At 38.1% G+C, this 18225-nt stretch overlaps 1 protein-coding gene across 1 annotated transcript in view; it reads left to right on the top strand.

Moving 5' to 3' along the window:
* The window catches only part of CHSY3 (chondroitin sulfate synthase 3), a gene marked incomplete at both ends in the record, with an annotated part of 136783 nt that overhangs the window by 116281 nt on the left and 2277 nt on the right, over window positions 1-18225 (top strand). The gene's annotated exons all lie outside the window — the stretch shown is intronic.

The raw sequence follows: 18225 nt of genomic DNA, 5'->3' as shown, positions 1-18225 counted from the left end.
TGAGGTTCCCATGGGCCCAAGTCTTGAGCTTGTACTGGTACATCTGGATGACATCCTGTCCTTCAGGTGTGTCAACTCAACTACACCACTCAGCTTGGTGTCTTTTGCAGACTTGGTAAGGATTCACTTGATCCTGATATCTGTGTCATTGATGAAGACATTAAACAACCCTGGTCCCAATACGAACATCTGAGGGACAGCACTTAATCACCGATCTCCGTCACGGCATGGAGCCATTGACCATGACCTCTGAATGTCACCACTGACAGATGCTTTAAACATTAGAGAACCCAGCTGACACTAAAGAGAAAAAGACCAAATTTAATTTCCAAATAAAAGATAGCTGATTCTTCTTGCTTACTGAAACTCAGGAAACAGCTGATCAGCATATTCACAATAGTGGTAGGAACACCAGTGATTATATCTCTAATTTCTAGTTTTAGTGCGTTTTGGCTTACTTGGAGCAAGTTCCAGTACATTATTTCTTTCTTTGTTTTTGATAAGATTAGTGGACCTCATGTATGAGTGAGATCATTTGCGCATTTTAGTATATAGCTCTCCAAAGGCAAAGGCTACCTGGTTTTGAGGCAGACACACTTGATGCTTCAGCACATCTTCCTAAAACTTATGTCATTGCAACTTCGGTGTCAATTTCCTTTGTGGCTTAACTACTGCTTACCTTCCCTCATTCTACATCTGTCTTCAGTCACAATAAAGGAAAAATAATTTTGTTGCCACATATTTGAATGAACTTGTTTCTGTTATCATCTCTCTAAGAAGTTCTTTGTTGCTTTCCCCATTTTGTTCAGTATTCTAAACAAACATTGTCAGCCTCAACAGCAGGTTGAGGGAGGTGATCCTCCCCTCTACTTTGCCGTTGTGGGTCTCACTTGCAGGTGTACTGCATCCAGTTCTGGAGTCTTCAGCAGTCTTCTGTCTTTCATGAAGAAAGACATCAGCATGTTAGAGGGAGTCCAGAGAAATGATCTGACAACTGGAGCTCCTATTTTATCACAACAGGCTGAGGGAGCAGGGTTAGTTCAGTCTAGAGAAGGGAAGGCTCCAGGGCAACCTCATTTCACCTTGCAGTACTTGAAGGGGACTCACAAACGGAGGGCAACTTTTTACATGGGCAGATAATGATGTGATAAGGGGGAAAGGTTTTAAACTAAAAGAGGAGAGATTTAGATTAGATGCTAGACAGAAGTTTTTGACTCAGAGGTTGGTGAAGCATGAGAACATGTTGTCCAGAGAAGCTGTGCATGCATCATCCATAGAAGTGTTCAGGGCCAGATTGAATGAGACTTTGAGCAGCTTCGTCTAGTGAAAGGTGTCCCTGCCCATGGCAGAAGTTTAGAACTAGAAGGTCTTTAAGGTCCCTTCCAACCCAAACCATTGTATGATTCTATGACTGTCTTAGTTTACTTTTTATAGGACTTGGTATGCATAGTTGTAACAGTAGTGACAGCTCTCTGTAGGTACACATCCAGGCAGATAAATGTAATAAACCCATTAGGTGGGTTTCAAGCAGCTCTCAAATGTTATTTTAACCTGGTCATCAAAGAAAGTTGTGTAAGAAAGAGTTTCTCTTAATATATGGTGTCACCATTGTTGCAAAACAGAACTGTTGGTCACCTTGACAGAGTAGTTATTTGCTTAATATTCATCCTATTAAAAAAAATGTAGTCTTATCCTACAGAAATAGCGTCAGCTATGTGTAGTTCTGTTCTCATTCCTTCCGAGTATTATAACCTTTTACAGTAAGAGACGAGAACAGTAAAATGGATTATTGCCCTTTGTTTCAATTCTTACTCTTCTATCCCTGTTCTTTTCTGTCCTCAAAGCACAACTCAAGCCAACCAACAATTTAATAAAAACTAGAGAAACTAATTTCTGAATTATTTAGGTCAATTGGATTGGTAAAAATCTGAGGTCCTTAATATTTTTTCTGAATTGTTTCCACCCAGAATTCTCCAAATATATAAAACCCATCTATTTTCTGTACTCCATTGCACCTCTCTATTTGTTATCTTTTGGAGTTTTTCTTTTTGCTTTGTTTGATTTGAAAATCTATTGTAAAGATAGAACTGCTTTCTACATATTTGATTGTTCTGTGACAGAATATTGTGTAAAACAGAATGATGTGACATATTGTAAAAGAAGATAGAGTGCATATAAATTATGAATTCCTTAATGAGTTAAATCACCAAGCTAGACGCACTTCAGTGATTTTTAAGAAAATCATTATTACTGAAGAACCGATCAGTGAATGTGCAGGTCTTTTACTGCCTGGAAAAAGAAAATAGTTTCAAATCTATGACTTGAATAGAAGGATAATGCCACTTTTTTCATAACATAAGGTTTCAAATCTCCATTAAAACCATTAATATTTTCAGCCATAAAAACACGAGGCAGTATAAACTGGGTTTCAAATTATCACTGTCTAACTGAAAGACTTTTTCTTTTTACTAATCAACCACACTTCCCAATTCAGAAGTCCGACAATGAAGTATCTTGTTAAGGATATTTTATAATACTGGGAGGGTGAAGAATCATGTTCAGTCTTAGATCTCTTGTTGCCATGAAGCATATAACTCAGTAGGCTTGGATTTTTTTTTATTTTTAATGTAAGAGTGATTCTCAGTGATGCTCTAAGAAGACAGTCATGTTAATTAATGTTATATTTTCATACCATCCAGTCAGAAAACGCAGCTATGCCTGTGGAAAAGTATAATAGCAATATAATTAGGATTTCTTCTAAGGAAAACATTGTAACAGACATCCTGCCATGCTTATGTTATTTTAATTGGATGTTTAGCTCAAGGGCGTTCATAATTTATCATAAACTTTAATGGTAATACAATCAGCTGGAAGGAAGCCATACTTATCTCCTTGATTACACCATATGAAATTAAATCCTAATTTGAACATCCTCATTTTAATATTCTTTTACTGACATGGCAAGAAGTGAAGACTTGGTTGACAAAGAGATCATGCTGTTCAGTTTCTCAGCTGGGTAATAACTCGATGTAGTACAAGTGTAAGAAAATTAAAAAAAAAACAGATTAAGTCTGGCCTATCATGCAGAAATCTCGCCAGTATGCAGACTGATGAAAAGCTTTTATGTCAAGGGGATGAAGAAGTATAACAGGAAGTCTTACTGTACTGATTTTGCCTGTTCGTTCTTTCTTTGGAAGAAATCAAACTTCTTGGGTGCTCCAGTTGTGTCATTAGTTCCCCAGTGGTAACTTCTGAGAAACCACTTTTAGGTCTACCAGCCACCAGAACCAGGATCCAGTCATTCCCAAATTTTGTAGAAGTTGTTACAAATTTTATGGTTAACCTTATTATAAGAATGATGGAGTATTTAATTAGTGGAGATAGAACAGAGAGTCTTGGTCCAAATTAGGTACATATGCTGGCACTCCTTTCTTGTTTAACATGAGAATTTAAAATGTGACTTGGCAATGTCTTTAAGTGTTCTCAAGATGTGCTTACCAAAAACGGAATAGCTCACTTTTCACCAGTCTATGTTTATTGTATTGTTGTCCAAAGATGTTTAAAATCCTGTTTTAAGTATGTTAATGTGATGTGATATATGATATGATACATTTTTTTACTAAATATATTTCTCTGGGAGAAGTTATTAACATTGCATTCTGTAGGCTTGATCTTCGTGGTCAGCTTGTGCTGACCCCTTCCAATGGGCCATTATGAGCTACCAAATTGTTTTTACCCTGGATCAGTAAGAATTCTCATTGCTCTTGTCCTTACCATCTTGGATATTCTTATTATCTGTGTGTTTAATCCTTTTAGCTTCATGCTAAGTTCTGATCTTCAATAATTTTAAAATTCACTAATTTTAATCTCCCTTAAGTACTTTTTTGCACACGTTTTCTGTTTCTCCGTTTTGCATCTGCTGACTTTCTATTTCTTTGTCCTAGTTAAAAATATATGTTTGATTTACATTAATTATTATTTATAAATTATTCATTTTTTATTGTTACTGCATGACATGTTACTTTTCATCCATAAAGTTAATATTCCGAGCACTAGAAAAATCTCGCTGGAGGCAATTCTTAGTTCCAGTTTTGGAGGCTTTCCTCCCAGTACCCAACTCAGTCGTCTGCTTCTGGCTGGGAAGGATAGAGCCTCCACCCAGACAGGCAAAACCTGTGCATAGTGGGAGTACAGTGCCTCACCACTGGATGAGCGAGCAAAGAGAACATAGAGGGAATTGGCTGATATAGTTGCCAAGTTACTCACCATGATTTTTGAAAAGTCATGGCAGTCGGGTGCTGTCTCTAAACTGGAGAGGAATGGATTTGATGGGTAGATTGATCAGTTGGTAAGGAATTGGTTGGATGGTAAGATCCAAAGAGTGGTGGTGAACAGCTCAGTGTCCTGATGGAGGGAGGCCGGTGACAAGTGGTGTCCCTCAGGTGTTCGTATTTAATGTGCTGTTTAATGTCTTCATCAGTGACAGACATCAGGATCAAGTGAACCCTCAGCAAGTCTGCCGATGACACCAAGCTGAGTGGTGCTGTTGACACACCTGAAGGATGGGATGCCATCCAGAGGGACCTGGACAAGCTCAAGAAGTGGGCCCATGGGAATCTCATGAGGTTTAACAAGACCAAGTGCAAGGTGCCACAGCTGCACCTGGGTCGGGGCCACCCTTGGTATCAGCACAGGCTGGGCAATGGACAGATGGAGAGCAGCCCTGGGGAGAAGGACTTGGGGGTGCTGGGGGATGAGAGGCTGGACATGACCCAGCCATGGGCACTCACAGCCCAGAGAGCCAAACGTGCCCTGGGCTGCATCCAAAGCAGCGTGGGCAGCAGGGGAGGGAGGGGATTCTGCCCCTCTGCTCTGCTCTGGTGAGACCCCACCTGGAACACTGCATCCAGCTCTGGGGTCCCCAAAAAGATAACATGGCCCTTTTGGATCAAGTCCAGAGGAGGGCCAAGAAGATGATCCAGAGTGATGAAGCATGTCTCCTAATGAGACAGAGAGACCTACGGTTGTTCAGCCTGGAGAAGAAAAGGCTCCAGGGAGACTTTAGAACAGCCCCCAATACAGGAAGGGAGCCTACAAGAAAGCTGGAGAGGTACTTTTTACCAGGACATGGAGTGTGAGGAGAAGGGGGGAATGGCTTTGAAACTGAAGGATGATAAATTTAGATTAGATACAAGAAAGAAATTTTTTATAGTGAGGGTGATGGAACACTGCAACAGATGGCCCAGGGTGTTGGGAGATTCTCCATCCCTGCGAATATTCAGTGTCAGTGTGGATGAGGCTCTGTGCAACCGTTTCTACTTGAAGATGTCCCTGGTCATTGCAATGGGGGTCGGACTAGATGGCCTTTAAAACTCCCTTCCAATTCAACCTATTCTATAATTCTGTAATTCCTTCTTATCTCATGTAGATAAAAAGATATGGCACCCAGATAGGGGCATTTCTCACTGGATCATTGTTTTTAATAATCCAAGATTACCACTCAACAGTATTTCCGGCTGTGGGCAACCCTTTGTCATAGCTCTAAGTCTCCCAGACCACTTTGATATAAATATAAATAAGTTAAGTCATGGCTGAGTGTTTAAACACACTTCAGTGTGTTTGTATAAGCTATTTCAGAGAATCACACAAAATCAATCAGGTTGGAAAAGATCTTTGATATCATCAAGTCCAACCTGTGACCTAACAACACCTTGTCAAGCAGACCATGGCACCCAGTGCCACATCCAGTCTTTCCTTAAACACCTCCAGGGACAGTGACTCCATCCCTTCCCTGGGCAGCCCATTCCAATGTCTAATCCCCCTTTCTGTGAAGATTTTCTTCCTAATGTGCAGCCTAAACCTCCCCTGCCACATGTTAAGACTGTGTTCTCTTGTTGTGTTGCTGGTTGCCTGGGAGAAGAGGCCGACCCCCACCTGGCTGGACCCTCCTTTAGACAGTTGTAGAGAGTGATAAGGGCTCCCCTGAGCCTCTTTTTCTCCAGAGTGAACAGTCTCAGCTCCCTCAGCCAGGACTCGTGTTCTAGGCCCTTCCTTCACCAGCCTTGTTACCCTATTTGTCTGTCTATCCTAACTAATATGAAATCACACTCTTTTTTCCCCCTTGGATGCTGTCTTTCAGGGGTCCTGTGCTCCAGCATGTCCATATCTTAACACCTAATCTACCCAACAGCTTTTGCGAAAAGCCAGATTTTGATGACAGTTTGAATAAATATGTGGACTTCAAAGAAAATCAAATAACTTTAAGGCTCTTAGAGTTCTAAACAAAAAGTCGGTGCTCTGGTACAGGTGTTGATCTTACGAGATTCCCTGTTTTTCTCTTAATACGTTCTTCCTTGTATGTCCTAGATAGTCACTAGTCCTGATCTGTTTCTCTTTTTTGTCTGCCTGTTTCCATTATCCTTTATCTCTTTTGATATCTCAGATTTTGTCAGTATGTTGGATTTATTACCAGAAAACAGGAAGTGAAACAACTTGTCCTGAGCTTGAAGCAAGGAGACTAGTCAGCTATTTAAGGTATCCAAAAGTCTTCCAGGTAGCTTTAGGTATCCAAAACTTTGCTTTCCCTAGAAGCATGTTTATATTGTCTGTCTTGCTAGATGGTTTTAAAAACATGTATTACCTCTGTCTCACATTCTTGGCTCCATACTTAGACCAGCACTGCTAAAGGATGGCAGTGAGTTTTTATCTGATGTTGCCTGGATGAATATAATTTAAAATGGATGCTGCAGATTGAATTCCTATTCTCCATCTTTAAAGGTATAATCAAGTATCCCTCCTATGCTAAGCTTCTATGTTTTTCAGTTATGTATATCTCTTGATAATGCTTATCCTTTCTTTATTTTTGTGGGAAAATGTATCCAAGTAAGGCAAATGGACTAGGGAATTAAAAGACTTAAAATAATAGTGACATATTGCTAATTACGAATAAACAAAAGCAGTCAAGGCCAGGTGTTTTCCTACACTATTTTTTGTTGTAGATGTTTAGGCATTAATGTAAACAAAATGTGTGATGTATGTAGACAGTTCATTTGTTTGATTGATGAAGTATTTAAACAGAATTTATGGTGTTACTTAATGGAAGTCACTTAATTGGAATGCTATTTTTTACACATCATTTCAACATTATCTGATAGTGCTGGAATATAAATTTGTACTTAATTGGCTATGCAAGCATTTCTTGAATTTTTCTTTGAATAATTAAAGGATTCAAAAGCTTCTTTAAAGGGTAAACCCAGCAGTTTTCTGAAGTGTGTTTGCAGTGGAATGATAACTTCTTGAGATTAAAAGAAAAAAGAAAATTGTAGCTGGTAAGCAGTAGCAAGGAAAACAAGCTGCATGCCTGTGCCTCAAAAAACCCAAAATTTTAGATGCATAATTACGGGTTGTATTGAAATACATAGAGAGTTATGGGATTTTTTTTCCAACCAGTCTGATCTTTCTTGAGTTCTTGGCTCAATGACATTTTAAACAGTTTTTCTTATTTCAGTGCTTGAGGTAATTTTTATTAGTAATGTGATTTACTGTTAGGAGTTACAATTATTTCAGACATGAAAAGACTTCTTTCAGATGTGCCTATACTGAGGAGAAAATATCTCCAGAAATATCAGACAAGTGACAGCAAAGGCAAGTGCAGCATTCTGTTGTTTCTGCTGTACAGATCTGTTCAGGTGAGAGGTCTGAAAAAACTCTGTGTTGAGAAACTCACCAAACTCCTTCCTCTTTGGTTCCAGTCTGCAGGGATAGCAAACTTCAGTCTCCTGGCATTTCCGCCTGGGATCACTGCTGCTCTGGCTAGTGGTCCTGGGCCACTTTTGGGTTGATCTGTTTAGTACAAAATTTTGCTTTTTTATTAACCTAGTGCTTTTTTATTATGATTCCCTGTAGCTAAATCCCTCTATTCCAGCTATGTGAACATTCGTGGTATGGCTTAGTTTCCCAGTGAGAGGAGCTGGGTGTGGGTAAGACTTACAGTGGAGCAGTATTAAAAGCACACCATCAGTATTCACCTGCTGACGTAAATACAGTTTCTGACAAAGCAAGCCCTAAGTGCAGTAGTTCCCTGCCTCGTTGTTTTTACTGTTCAGAAGCATTTTGTTACCAGATATCTGCTGGTGCACTGCATTCTTCTATATGTGGCAGGATATGTTTTCTGATCGAGGAGTTCCTTCCAGTTTATCTGACCTTTCCAACTTTCGCATGGCTGTGGAAGTTAATTGATCCTCACCACTCCCCAGCGTGGGCTGCCATCCCATCTGTTCCCCCTTCTCATGCTTTCTGTTTTGACTTTTTGAAATTACTCTTTCTTAGTAACTTCTATTCTCCACCTTCATGGGATTTTCAGATGACATTAGCAAACTGATGTTTCTGCTCAGGTAGTACTTTAACAGCTCTACTTTGACCAAGAAATAAGAACTGAGTATTCTCATTTGACATTTGTCTGGTAGGTGTACATCCAGTCTTGTTAGCCAAAAAGAAATACTGTGTTCTCCGCAAGATGTTATACTGCACTGTTTATGGCATTACCTGTGTAATACTAACAAATCAGCAAGCTTTTTAAATTGCATGGAAGTTCAGCTAAAGAAATTGCTGTTGGTGTAATTTTGTTCAACTGGATGTGTACAATACAGCTGTTGAGACCATGTATTTCATCTTCAGGTATGTTGTGCTCATGTGGTACAGCTCCCAGTGCATAATTCTGGGCATATATGGAACTTGTGGGGAGAAAAAAAGATACGTGAATAAGTGGAAGGCTATCTACTAAACACAGGTGAATTATTATCTTTTACTGTATCTAAGTACTTTCCACTAATCTGCAGAAGAGTAACAGATTCCCAAGAAAAGAAGTAGGTGAAAAAATAAGTGTAAAATAATGGGAAGAAGGGGCAAATGAACAGAAGAAAGTAGCATCTCTTTAAGGCTGAGTTACTCAAAATAATTTTGAACTGTGGTATGAGTTTGCCTCTGCACACTTGCTGTATAGTATAGATCATATATTAACAAGATAAAAAATATGCTGAATTGTCAGTGTTTCCAGTCTCCCAAAGTTTATATTTTTGTGAAAAACTTTTGGAGGTCAGGTGAAGATTCCTTAATATTGATTCTACAGTAGACATTTCTACCACTCTGTTCCTCTTCAAATTATGGTTTGTAATATCAGTTTACTAATTAATATGGAATTGGAGGGCTGTAAAGTAATATAACTTAAAGAGGTCATGGAGATCATCTGGTTCAGTCCCTTGGTCTTCAAGCAGGATCAATTTTAAGACTGAAAATCAAGGTTCCATCAGGTTGCACTGTATTAGTATTACTTAATAAGTTCCAAAACCTCATGTTTTTGCTAACAGAAGCATTAGGGGGTGACAGACGTGATAGAATGCCTATCACTGTGCCAAAGTAGTTTATATTAGGTAGCTCTTTATAAATAATTGTGAAATAAGCTTAAAGGGAGAACTTTTTTGGTGCATGGCTTGAATACATAAATCTTCTGGTTACAGTAAGGATGATTCTATTATTTCTTTTAATATTTATGGAAGGTGAAGTTCTGTTTCCAAATAACTGTGGACTTTAGGAATTATAAGGCTGTTTGGTTTTGCTGTCTTGTATCAAAATGGATTTTGTGGAAACTTAGGTAAAACTGAGGGCAAAAAGCAATAAAAAAAATATTGACAAAAATATTTATTACTTTCATTTTAGCCTCAAATTTTAGTCTTAAACAGTAGTACTATTAAAGACTCCTAGAATATGAGGAAAAACCTTTTGTGTCCCAATAGCTGACTTCACTTATAAATAATAGCTCACAGCATTTCCCTTTTATAGACTATAATAATAAATACACTAGAATAGAAAACTCAAATGATTGTTTTCACTTAGAATTTTTCATTTACTCAGGAACATGGCCAACCTGTGAAGCAAAGAAATACTGAAGTTTAGCTCAGCACTTACATCTCAGTGTTTGTAGCCCTGAAGCTTGACTTTTTTTAATAGTTTTTTCAGAAGAATTAGAAATTAAAATGGCTTTTTCTCAAAGTTGTGTTCAATGCTTGAATTGGTGAGTTACTTCAAAAGTAAGGATACTTAGGACTGAATCAGTTAAGAAAGACCTTTTAAGCTTCTGCTGAGCAAAGTAAGATGTACATTTTCTGTAGTGGGTAACGGGTTTAGTAAGGCATGCAAGTTCTTCAGGAAGATTGATTTTTCCAGGGGAAATCATAAATACTAGGGAACCATTTGTGTTCAGACTGTTGTAGTTTGCAGGTTGCTCATCTCCTAGTAAGAAGAATTACGTCTTGTAAAATATCACTACAGTATTAGGATTTTTCATAAGACAGGGACCTCATACTTTCTATAGCTAGTGGTGTTACTGGGGCAGGGGCTTGCAGAGGACTGCTTTCTCTTGCTGTATGAAATTGTCCTCTCCCAGTCTTTTAAGATTACACAGACTACTTGAAGCATAAGGGCTGTAGAAACACTAATTTTTTATATTGCACTGCAGAAGAAAATCTCCCCAATTCTTCATTCAGCAGAAGAGATTTCATGCACTGAACATGGCAGGTTTCTGAGTGGAGCAGGTTACTTTCCCATGTCAGGCGATGTGACAGGAGTGCAGATGGTATGCTGAGCATCCGAACTGATATCAGCTGGTATGATAGGAGTGAAGTCATCGCATGAAGCAGGCAGCACAGCCTCAGGGCATTACAGGGTGTTAATTCTGTGGCTTCAACTTTGCTTGGTTAGCGTGAAATGGGTCTGGATGGACAAAGATTCTCAAACATGTACCAGGAGATTGGTCTGAACAAGTGAAAAACAGAAAGGATACACTGCACTGTTTTTTTAGGAATGGTTCTAGCCAAGTGTGAATGAACTACTGTCTCACCTTCGAACTATCATAAACCAAACTACTCTCTGCTGTAACGCTCTGAAGAGTTCCAGCCTTTTTACTGTGCCGAGTATATCCATGCTAAAAAGTGTTCACCATGCTAGCTGCCAGTGTTTGGATGTTTTCTTTAGAATGTGGGTATTTGTAGGAGGGAAGGCTTTTGGGATAAGCTAAATGTAAACATATGAACACTGCTGAGTAGGAATGAAAAGGACACAATCTTTGTTGGTGTAATAAAAGGGAAATTTCTCAGTAAAAATTCCTTCTGGGGCCATCCTGTAAAGTGGGGTGTGTTGCTAGTTCAACTGTGATACTACCCACAAGGTACCCAAAAAAAGCAAAATTTCCAGTTTCTATATAATTTGTATATGTGGAATCAGCATTTGTGCTGCTTATGCACTTAAGAGAATAATTACAGTATTCAAATCATTGGTCAGATGTACAAATGCATGAGTCCATATTTTAGAAAAGTTTATCATTAAACAGATATACTACTTTATGCCACAACACACAGAGAAACAACGCAGAAACTATGATTAGTCATCAAATCACTTTTTCATATTTTTTCTCCGTAACCCAGAGGATAGAATTTGATATTCCTGTCTAAATATATAACCTTAAAGACTTTTTCCAGTTTTTTCGGTTGCATATATTGGAGGCTAATATTTGACTCATTTAATATTTTTGCCTCTATATGGCCAAATGTGTCACATAGTGAGAAGGGGACAGATTGTGAAATAAAAGTTTGCATACATGTGTAATGTAATAGAGTTAATTGTAACTTTCACTTAATTTGATAAATAATTCCATAGGCACACTAAAACTTATTATTATTCTTATTTTGCTAACACAAAAATTTGGTTTTTAATGTTATGGTTCAATAGTCATCATAAACTACCTTCAGGTCTATGGTTAAGGGCAAGAGGTTGGCAAAGTAGCTTCCCTCTTCTTTTGCTCCTTGATGATTAAGCATTTTCCTCAACTGCATTTTTAAAAAGTATATGTTTTGTAGGAAGAAATATTGGTAAATGCTCTGATGCATTGTTGTGTATGAGCCTTCAGAAAGGTTTAGTGTCTTGCATTGAAGATGTGTTGTTATAAAAGATTATGTATTACTTTTGTGGTCAAATTTTGCAGTATTTTTAATAGATAGTATGAATTCTGTAAATAATAAAGCATGTACATAAAAAGCTAGTGATTCTTATAGAGTCTACTTGATGCAGGTTATGGCTAACTAGTAGACCATAATGTAATGTGTCTTATTTTAACAATGGAGTATTTTAGTGACTCGATACAAATGCTGAAAGAATTATTAATTAATTATCTTAAAATTTGTGAAATACCACTTATTAATCAACTCTTCGTCTGTCTCATACTGTATGAGACATGGGAAGAGTATTTGGTTGTACAGGGAGCTGAGGCACCCTTTGTTGTTCATTGTAACTGGAACTGTTACTGATTTCTTTGTCTGTCTACATTACCCTGGTGCTCCTACTCCGAAGGCTGGTTTGTTCCAAAGGAGGGGGTTAGTAACCCCAGGCAGTCCAAACCTGAGGAGGCCAAAAGACTGTCACCCTACCTTCCTTAAATCTGTTGACTATTAAAATGCAGCCTTTTCCACAATTGTTTCACTTAGATAATGCCCAGGGTAATTTAAGACATTTTTCTTTTTTCCTTCCATGCATGCTGCCGTCCTTGTATACCAGAGCTGTTTACTTTATCTATTTACAAGCTAAATTAGAAAAGTCCTGACAAGTTTCTTTTGCACTGATTTGGTCCACGCATTTGATAAAGATGCAGGTCCAGAATTGTGTGAAATTGTTTGCTGTGTCTTTCCAAAATATTCTGACTGATGCAACACAAAGTTTTGTTTCCCTTTTCTGTAGAGGATTCACACTGAATTTTCATAATGTCTTCATGTCACCTTACTGTCTGCTAATATTCTTACATTCTCTTTGGATGTCAATTATTTCCAGTTTAAAAAGTCATCTTTCCTAAGATACTTAGTCACTTACCTCTAACAACACTGGTATAGGATTATATATGTTATTTCATTATAATGACTTAATTTCTGTAAGTTCTTAATTTCCACATTCTCTGACTCTTGTGGGTTGTCTTCTCCTCTTATTTAGTCATGATGTCCTTGACTTTGTGCCTTGAGCAGTGTCCAAGATTTTGTGCCAGTGTCACTAGGTACAATACTGCTCCTCAGACGCTTCTGTTGTAACTTCCCTCCAAACTGATAATTCGCCACTTGTACATAACTTGTTACTGCTTCTCTATTATCTAGTTCATATGCACTTCATAATTCCAGTCTTAATCCTTATCTTCTCCAGGCTGATAGTATTTCTCAGAGCACCAAAACTGACTTGCAAATCTGTCTTCTTGTTCAGAAACTGATGATTACCTGTAGTTTAGTGTTGCGTTTTATTATAGTACTCATTGAGACCATCCTAATGTGCCTACAGACATCTGAAATTTTTTTAAGCACTCAACCTACTGCTGTTCAGCAAAACAGTATCATCTCAAACAAAGTAGATTTACATGTGTTCTTCATATGGATGAAATGTCCCTTGAACTCACTGAAAGTAGTGAATAAATCCTCATCTTCAGCAGAGCTAAACTCTAAAGAGCAGAGGGAAGAAAGACCAGGAATAATTCCTGTTCAGCTTATTTCTACATTTATTAGAAGTCCAGTTTGGATAAAATGGTAAAACAGTTTAGTACTACTGTGGATTTAAGAAGAGCTTGAGTGGATGGAGGATTATATTTTATGTCTTCTCTGTTAAATGGGAGGAACTGTTCTTAATGCTCAAAGAAAAATTGTGTTAATTTAAAAAGCACTATTTACATTCACTCTTTTAATATGTGATAGTCTTGCAATAATGAAGTCGGTTGGTTTGGGCTTTTGTGTATATGTAATAAGAACTTTCCCTTTTTATTACATCCGTAAATCACTGCGATTACAATGATTTCAGAGCTTGCAATGCAAATTACATGTGCTTTCGTATTAGCTGTTGTACTTCTCCGACATGATAATAAAGCATTGCCTTTTTCTTATTTCTTTCTTATAATTTTTTTAATTCCTCCTTGTACTTCAGAGTTCCTCAGAGCATGATTAGATTGTTAGTATTTCTTAGCAACTTCTAGTTTCAGCTAGCATGGAGAGAGGCAAGCAGAAGTCCTTGCCAACTGTTGCATTAGTTGTGCTCTAAGAATCATTCAGAAGACAGCAAACTATTCAGAAAAGTCACAGAGTCATGCAATATGAAAAGATAAAATGTTGGGCCACCATGTATTAATTGAAGACAAATTTTCCCATTCACTGCTTTCAGTGAACGTAAAATGGTTGTATCATGTCACACTAACTGTTCATTTGGCAAAATATTCTCTCTCTGCAGTAACTGGTAGGGGAAGCTGAGGCAGGGGTGCAGAACAACAAGGAAATACTGTGGTATGTCTTCAGCTGGGCCTCCAGGAGTTCTAGATAGCAATGATTGCAGTCTCCCACTAAGTTGTTGCCTTGCTCTTTAAAGTGATGCGAAGTTTTACCATCAGCAGCTTGCTGTGCCAGTAAAATCTGTGCTTGAGCGATGGGATTATTTCCTTTTCTGTTTCTGAGTCTTGAGTGCATCCCTGTAAGTGTCATAGTTCTTCGTGTGAGAAGAGATGGTGACCGTTCCTATCCATTTTTCTTACGGTGCTTACTTACTCTGACTTCATTGGTCTCGGGGTTCGCCCTCTTTGGATTACTCCCTCTTGCCCTAGTTATCTGTTTATTTAATTATTCACATGTGTAATTGTGGGGTAGTCTTGGTTAGTACCTTTGTACTCACTGTACATGGTGGTTGATGACAAACTCAACGTGACCTGAACATGTGCGCTCGCAGCTCAGAAAGCCAATGGGATCCTGGGCTGCATCCAAAGCAGCATGGCCAGCAGGGCGTGGGAGGGGATTCTGCCCCTCTATGCTGCTCTGGTGAGACCCCACCTGGAGTACCTGTTCTGGTGCCCCCAACATACGAAGGACATGGGACTGTTGGGGAAAGTCCAGAGGAGGCCACGAAGTTGATGAGAGGTACAAAGACAGGCTGAGAAAGTTGGGGCTGCTCACTCTAAAGAAGGGAAAGCTGCACGTAGACCTCATAGCAGCCTTCCAGGGTCTGGATGCCAGAGAGCAACTCTTCAGGGACTGTATTGATAGAACAAGGAGTAATGGGTGCAAAATGAAAGAGGAAAAACTTAGGCTAGATGTTACAAAGAAATTCTTTCCTGTGAGGGTGGTGAGACACTGGAACAGGTTACCCAGGGAGGTTGTGGATATCCCAACCCTGGACACTGTTTAGGGCCAGGTTGGGTAATGCCTTGAGCAACCTGGTCTAGTCGAAGGTATTCCTGCTCATGTCAGGGGAGTTGGAACAAGATGATATTTAAGGTCCCTACCAACCCTTAACATTCTATAATTCTATGTTATCAATTTCAGATGGGATGATATTGACAATGTGCCTGGCCACAGTGTTCAAGATGCTGGTGTGCTATGGACACAACCATATAATGAAGTTTCTGATTCACGCTAGACTTGTCCTCATGCCATTTCCTTTTCCTTTCATCATTACTGAACCTTCATGTGACATCTGCACAGAATTGCATACTGTGTAACTAGGTTCTCTTAGAGTTCTGACAGCTTGCACACAGTCAGACATTCTTCAGGTAGAGTTAAGATTGTGTTTCTCATGTATACTTTGCATTTATCTACACAGAATTTAATCTGGCATTTTATTACCTTGCCATTCAAAATCATGAAAACTTTTGCAGGAAGGTTTACTCTTACTATGCTGAATAGTTTTAATTTACAGTCAATAAATCTTGCCACCCCCCAAACCCACCTACTTTGCCAGATAATTTATGAGTTCATTTTTCAATTCAGACTCTCACACAAATCCATCTTCCAGGAAATTTAATCATCCTTCCCTTTGCCTCCTGGGCTTGACCGCCTTGCTTAGAATTTTCAAAGCAAAGTTAGGATCAAATTGAATTGCTTTCATTTAGATGTTAATAAGTTGAGTTGTAAAAAGACATTTTTTTCCTGCAATATTGAGAACAAATTTCTGTACCAAGATTATAACAGGCTGTCTTCAGGAAGTGTTGATGCTTTCAGTGTCATGTTTGTTCTATTTTCTCCAAATTGGGATCTGTTAAAAGTTTTCAGTAATGTAATTGAAAATGGATTAGTACAGTTTTGCATATGTGTGATAATACTTCATTACTGACTTGACTCAATTTTTTTTCATTGCTACTTTTAATCTGTTGTGGATTATCAAAAGCGAAATCATTAGTATAATGGAGTATACCTTCTCTCTGTAATTTCAGTGGAGCATATCAAATAAACCTAGGCATCTGAAACTAGAATGTGTGAAAAATGCAATGTTTATGTCATAAGAATATTTCTGTTAAATAAGTAAGTCAAGGGTTACAGAAGAATTTGCACAGTTGGAGGACAGCATTTAGCTTTGCAGCAATAATTTGTCATCTGTTGCAAATCTTTTGGATGAAATGCATTTTACTACTTTTCATAAAACTTTCATGCACTTCAACATGAAAAGTCATGTACTTTAAGTGGAATGTGTTAAGGTGTTAATGGTTGTATATGTGTAAAGTTAATGGTAGTTTCATTTATACTCAAATAGCATTCTTCATTAGATAACTTAGAAAAGTAAGCCAGGCTTTGTGAACAAGGATGTTAATACCATTTAGCACCCAAACCACCTCCCCTTCCTTCTTTTGTTTCAACATTACACATTTTCTTTATTTTCCTTTAAAGGGACCTTATTATGAAATTCTCAGTTTGAAAATCATGGCTTCAGCTTTTTACAGAAAAAGTGGACAATACAAAACCACAGTCACCTTGCAGAGCTCACAGCATACAATTTTAAGTAAAACAGACCAGGGAGGAAGTGTAACTTATAACTGGAGAGCTGGAAATCTAGCCAGATCAGGTGTTCTTTTTTCGTTATTCAAAATGTAAGTTGTAGGGGGAGAAGAGAAAATTGTTTTTCCAAAGAGCAAATATCATCACCAAGCCCTTTCCTAGACACTCTTTTCCCTTTCAATCTCTACTCCACCTGTCCTGCCAGTGTCCATCTCTAGTTCTCAAGGAAGCCATATTCTATACACTAACAGGCCTGATGATGTTGGCTCCTGTTTTCTGTGATTACAAGGAAATTACCCAAACCCTCATGTCCCTACTTCATCTCATCTCATCTCATCTCATCTCATCTCATCTCATCTCATCTCATCTCATCTCATCTCATCTCATGTAACAAGCAAAATACCCACATTCCAAGACAGAATAAATGTTCTTGGACAGATTTAGATAGGAATTCTGTGAATAAGGGGTATTTGAGTAATGTTGTAACTTCATATGTTTTTCAACATTCATTTTCACTTTAATTTAACAGAGGTACCTGTTTTATTAGAGGTAAATTTAACATAGCTGAGGGTATTTCTCAGAATGTGGCTGTTGCTTTTCTAGGTGTTACATGACTAGCCTCAAAAATTTTAATCTGAGTAGTACTAGCAACTGTGTTTGCTCAAGCCAGAGGCATTTGGTGTCTGAATGAGATGGAGGGGTACTCTAGAAGTTTGTATTAAAGTTCTGCTTTTCTAAATGTGACAATGGTTATGTCTTGTACGTGTTAATGAATTTTAAATAGCTTTCATGATTCTTAGCCTTGTTAGGTGTTATTTTACATTTATTGCCCTATTCTTAATATTACTTCCATTAACAAAACTTCTGTTCTTGAAAGAATTGAAGTAAAATGAGCTAAATGTTTTTGAGTCTGAGATGCTGTGCAATCAGAACTTACCTCTCTTGATTTCTTCAGTGTATAAAAGACAAACTTCAATACCCATCTCAGAATCTGATTACAGCTCAAGCTTACAGCACATTTTTGAACAACATTTTCTATCTAATTCACACATTTTCCTTATGTATTAATTACAGACCAGTCTGTTTGCAGGTAAAAAACCCCAGCCTTTTCTCCTTTATCTGCTAGTCATGGGAAATAATTCTGTATCTCTGGAGTTAGTAGGTGTTAGCTTAGCAAAGAGCAGTGGATTTTGAATATATTTATGATGTTAATATTTTATTACTCCATATAATTTCCCATTTAAGAATAAGTACTCATCACATTAATAATGAGCTAAGTTGTCTTCTAGGGAGGAAACTGAGTCAGAGATAGTTTTATGATTTGCTTGTAGTTTAGTTGTCATCACAGAACGTATAAAGGCCAGCTATTTTATATCCTAGACCTGTCAGCCATAAAATG

This window comes from Coloeus monedula (assembly GCF_965178545.1).
Source record: "Coloeus monedula genome assembly, chromosome: Z".
Classification (NCBI taxonomy): domain Eukaryota; kingdom Metazoa; phylum Chordata; class Aves; order Passeriformes; family Corvidae; genus Coloeus; species Coloeus monedula.
Note: the sequence above shows the minus strand (reverse complement) of the source record. Positions and strands in the feature narration are given on the sequence as shown.